Raw genomic sequence first — 6,000 nt, forward strand, 5'->3', positions numbered from 1 at the left:
ACAATACCAAGCATGCATATACCAATATAAATGCAAACTGTGTCTACATACAATGCAACTTATTAACTCAAGTCAGAAAGAGAAAGAAGGGAGAAGGGAAAGTGGAGGGTTCTATATATGCCCACTTGGTCCCTCAACCTCTCTCCATCAAGGTATGCCAAGCACCAAGGTAACTGGCTGTGTTTTCAAAACTTTTGCCTTCCCAACCTCCATTTCCCTACAGTTGGCCCTTTGGTAATTAAGCCTCCACCATCAAGAGAATCCCTCCTCCTTGTTATGCTTTCCCTGGCTCTCTTGAGCCACCAGGAGTGTTTTTTTTTGGGGGGGGGGTGCATGTGCACATGTGTGTGCATGTTCATGCGCAAGAGAAAAATGAAAATCTGTGGGCTTTCTCCCCTCCCCCCTTCTTTCTCTCCCTGTCCCTCTGTATCCAACATAGATACCCTTATTCAGCACTCAAGCACTTGGTCAGTGTCAAGGAAAACAAATTGGCTAAAACATGGTTGAAATGCACTCAATTCACAATCAAAGACTATGAATGAAATGAACATTTAATAACTACACTTGAAATCTAGAAAATCACAGTTAATTGGGAACAAGCCATACACAGAGTGTTACAGACAGCATTCCTGAGAAAAGAATCAAAGAGTACATGGCTAAGTAATGTGTATACTTACACAAGAAGATCTCCAACGTTCCTGTCCTGTCCTAGAAATGGGCAGAAGACTTATCTTTGGCACAGTCTAATAGGGTCTGTCCATGATCAGTCTTGATGTAGAACTCCAAGCCAGACTAATGGTTAGTTATATAAATGGTTAGATATATAAATCTATATAGATATATAGATTTTTCCTGCAGCCTTCCACGTTCAGGCTGAAAGTTTTCAAGATGGTTCCTGATCAATCATGTCCAATGACTGAATAAGAAGATTATATCACCATACAGGGAAATTAAAATTGATTCATGATGGCTTATCTGACATCTTGACCTAACTGTGGGATGAACCTAAGACACATTGGTAAGTTAACAGATCACCATATACCTGTTCATTCCCCTTCTTGAGATGCAACATTAGGACTTCTATTGTCCATCTGATGATGATGATGGTAACATTTGATTTATATACCACTCTTCAGGCCAGATCTGGAGAGCCAGGTTTGATTCCCCACTCCTGCACTTGAAGCCAGCTGGGTGACCTTGGGCTAGTCACAGTTCTCTGGAGCTCTCTCAGCCCCACCCACCTCACAGGGTGTTTTGTTGTGGGGATAATAATGACATACTTTGTAAACCGCTCTGATTGGGCATTAAGTTGCCCTGAAGGGCAGTATATAAATCGAATATTGTTGTTGTTGTTGTTGTTAGAGTGGTTTACAAAGTATGTTATTATTATCCCCACAACAACCACCCTGTGAGGTGGGTGGGACTGAGAGAGCTCTGGAAGAGCTGTGACTGACCTAAGGTCACCCAGCTGGCTTCAAGAGGAGGGGTGAGGAATCAAACCCAGTTCTCCAGATTAGAGGCCTGCTGCTCTTAACCTCTACACCAAACTGGCTCCAAGATGTGTACATCTTCAGAGATGTATGCTTGTTATTCTAAGCACACATTTTATTCTGTCACAACATATATTACCTGTCCTAAAAGGAGTTTTGTCTGGGAAAATGCCGAGCATCTTGGCAGCTTAGAGCCTCTAGACCTGTACATACAGGTAGATTTGGCATTCTAGGAGAGGTACAGGGTCAGAACAGGGAGTTAGGCAAAAAACAGGTAAAAAATTGGGAGTGGGGATCCAAGTAGGACCATGTGGGAGTGGCGAAACAAGATGAAACTGCATACATCCAAGTGTTTCAGGTTATGTAGCAAAGCAAGAACACCTCAAGATCCTGTAACTGAGAACATGTGAGGGACATTCATAGAATCATAGACTCATAGGGCTGGAAGTACTTCTAGGGTCATCTATTCCAACCCCCCTGCACAATGCAGGAAATTCACAACTATCTCCCCCTTCCCCTGACTGCCCCAGTGACCCCTGGTCCATGCCCAGAAGATAACAAAACACTTCCAGGTTGCAGTTTCTGATATAGTGAAAGGGGAATAACAGGAAAACAAAACATTGGGTTTTCCCAGGCTTGAGGGCATTCAGGTCAGCTGAGCAGACAGCTACTTGATTGGCTGAGATTGTAGCAGCAGAAGTTCCTGGGCCCTAGGAACTTCTCCAAGAAAGAAAGAAAGAGGCTGGGGCAAGAAGGAGGCGTATTCGAGACAGTCTTCAGTATATCCTTTGGAATTAAGAGTGGCAAACAGAACAAATAAAACGTGAAACTTTATTAAAGACTGATATCACCAGTCTCTTCTGTTAGAAAAGAACAAGTGGGGGACCCACAGGGACTTGCAGGAGGGGCATTTCATTCCCCCCTTCCTCTCCATCTTCTCTTTCTCTTCTCTGCCCCCCATAGGCTCTCCCCCCTTTCCTGCTTCCTTCTCTACTTCCCACCCACTCAGTCTGCCACCATCTTCACCTTTCTCCTTCCCCCCACACCCGGCAGCCTCTCTCCCATAGCTCAGTTGCCTGGTGTCAGCTGAACCAGGCATAGTTGCATAATGGGGAACCTGTAAGGACTTGAGGGGGGTACTTCACTTTTCCCTATACCCCCTTACCCACACTATTACCTCTTTCCCTCCTCCTCACAGCCTCCAGCTAACCTGTTATGTATTGGCCTAACTTCAGGTAAAGCAAGGCATCTCAGGTCTGAATTCCTATTGGGTAGTAAATAAGCAGCAGCCAATCACTCCTCCAGGATGCGAGCCAATTGCTGCCTTGGTAAATGGGATGTGTTGTATTCAGTGCATGCAAATGAAGGATCCTAGTTGTATGTGTGCTTATTGGTGGGTTACTGAAAGGGGACGTATTTTGGGGTGCATATATCTGGCTCTTTCAGGAGCGCGAGTTGTATTTTGCAATAAAGATGTTCTTATGAGCTGAAATCACTGTCTGGCTGAAATCACTATGGGCCAAATCCCGGAACTTAACATAACCTATGTCTTTCTCTCCTTCAAACCCACTAAACAATATACCTTTTAGCCCATCTTCACCTATATTTATTAATTTACTTGCTTCATATGCTACCTTTCTCCACAAAGGGGGCCGAAAGCAGCTTACATCATTCTCCTTGCCTCCATGTTATCCTCACAACAAACCCAAGAGGTAGGTTAGACCCAAGAGCTGCACTTCATGAGTCCTGTGTGAGTGGCAAAAGACTGTCTGGATGCTACCCCAAGACAGAGGGAGTTAGAGAGCAAGCCCAACAAAATGGAGGCTTAAGAAACATGGTAAAAAGCACTTTATAGAAGCTGCTTTGTGCCTCCGAGCAGCTAGGGTCAGAATGATCTAGCACTGAGGACAGAACAAATAGAAAGAAATAGAAAGTCACTTCTGTCAGTACAAAGAGCACTAGAGATCACTGGGACCCAGGGTACCAAGGGGTGTGTAGCAACTAGTCTGATAGAATAAGTAGCTGCCATGGAAATGTGCCCTTAGGTCCCCAAAGCTGTATCTGGAAGGGAATAATGGAAGGAACAGAGGACCTCTCTCTCTCTCTCTCTCTCTCTCCCTCTCTTATTCTGTCAAGCTTACGCAGTGCTGGCGCTTTGAGTAACTAACTCTCCCCCCACCACCACCACCACCTTTCTCTCCTGCCTGTCATAGACAATGAAGCTCTACCCCTGGGATTGCAGAAATAAATAAATCAGATCAATCCTGCATGGGCTGGATATTGTTGTAGGTTCCTCCTCTTTGAATTTTTCTCCTACCTCAGCTTTCACACAAGTCATCAGAATTTTTTTTTTCTTTAGCTGGAAGGAGGGAGAAAAAACCCTTTCACTATGGCAAATGTTATTCTGCAGGAAAACATAGTGGAACTGTGCCAAACAGTGAGCTGTTTGCTTATGATTTCTCCAGCTTGTTCCCACAATGGTTTGCCATCACAGTCCCTGTGGGGAATGGCATTATTTCCTTTATTAATCAGCTCCTCAGGGGTCTTTGTGAAAACAAACTCAAAAATTTGTGCAGTAAAAAAAAAAATTACACTTTCTGTCTTTGCCCTTTTTATTGAGAAGCTTTCATTATTTACTCCCAGAAGTAACTGTATACTATCTTTGTAACAGGTCTGAGCAGGACTCACTATTTTCCAGGGACAGCCCCTATACTAGAGGTAATAAATGGTGAGTAAGAGTAAAGGAAGTATGATGTCACTACAAAGGCAATATGCAATATGCAAAGGTAACATCTAGGAAACCAGGTGTTGGTAGCGTTGTCCAGTGATGACTCAGTGTTCACAAAAAAAAGGTGCCCAAAATTCATAATTATCTTTTTTCTCAATGCCTGCTTTCTCTTGAGTCAAATACCACATATGATCACCTTGATGATTTCATTGTAATTCAGAATAAGCAGCATTTGGAGTGATTTTGTAGCTGCATAGCAGCATCCAAGGAGGAGGGTAGAGGGTGTACCCATTTCTAGTCCAGTTCTCAAACCATGGATGCACAGATGGGAGAGACAGAGAAGACAGCATCTAAAAGGAAAGAAGAATGGGGACATGTGTGTACAAAGTATTTGCAATTTGAGCCTGAGCAGTAAATCTCCAGGCAAAATGGCCAAGACAAGAATAGAGAGGGTTTTTTAAAACAGATGGAGTAGCTGTGGAAAGAATTTTTCTAGTTTGGCTTGTTTTGAACCCAAACCCCATAATCAAATCCAAACTTAAGGTAAAAAGCAACTTCCAAAAGTTCTTACTTTAGGTTCATGTGCACTAAAAACCTATGGGAGAGCTGGCAGAAGTCTGCAGCAGTTTGCCTTAAGCATAAATTAAGTATAATTAATTAAAGAGCATTAAAATTAAGAAAGAAATCTGGTTTTGACATATAAGACTAATATAGAGAAAAACCTGCCCTAGGTGAAAGTTCACTCTTTCCCCCTCCCTTCTAGCTACGCAGAGAGAAATAGTTATTTTCATTATAGGTAAATTGCTGATAACTGTATTCCAATAATTCTGGGAAAAGTTCCAAAAAGCGACTCCTAGTCCTCAAGGACAAGCACACCTGAGGAATTTCAGAAGTGATTTCATTGGCTGGCCAGAGTCACCTGGTCAGAAGTGTTACTGACCAATAGGGATTCAGGAAAGTTGGAGTGACACCTGCATTGGGTAGCAACACCAAATTAACCTGGAAACCAGGTGACAGCCAATCCGCTACCAACCAATCAGATCATTGGGGATTTTCCTATAAAAAGACTAGCACAGCAGCTAGTCCCTTGCCACTTCTTGGGAAGACACACGCGTTTGTGTCTGCCAACAGGTGGTCTCTGGGAAGCCCACAAGAGACCCAAGTTGGTCCAGAGGGGCTTTCCAGAAGGGGAATTCAAGTACTTGTAAGGGGATTTTTAAAGCTAGCTTTTGAAGTGTTAGAATTTTTCTGTGTTAAGGACTTAGTTTAAAGTGTGAGTTATAGTTAGGAATTAACATCTTAGGTTTCTTTTAACTGTTAAGTTTTATATAGGGGTTTGTTTTTAGGACTGTAATATTCTGCTAAGATAAATTTCTCTTCTTTTGTTATAAGGTTCATAGGTTAAGACTCTATCTCTGTACTTTCTGTAACCATTGCCTGTCTTGCCCAGCATCTGAAATCTGTACGGGCAGTTTAACTAAATACCATCAGAATTCAGAACTATATGTAACATTCCACTGTGCCATTTTGTTATTCAAAATAAACCTTGAGGATAGTTAAGAGCCTTTCTGTGGAGTGTTGTTTGCTCACGTCACTGTGTTAGACCAGCGAATGGAGAGAGAACAGGGGAGGTACGTTACTTTTGATTCACACTCCCCTGGGAACCTTAGTGAGTAGTCTCAGAAGCCATAACGAACCGAGGAAAGAAGCCTCAGGAAAGAACCGAGGGGCTGCCAGGGGGGGAGCCGGGACACCCCCCAATCACCAGAAATTCTCACATCA

This window comes from Eublepharis macularius, chromosome 4, assembly GCF_028583425.1.
Source record: "Eublepharis macularius isolate TG4126 chromosome 4, MPM_Emac_v1.0, whole genome shotgun sequence".
NCBI lineage: Eukaryota > Metazoa > Chordata > Lepidosauria > Squamata > Eublepharidae > Eublepharis > Eublepharis macularius.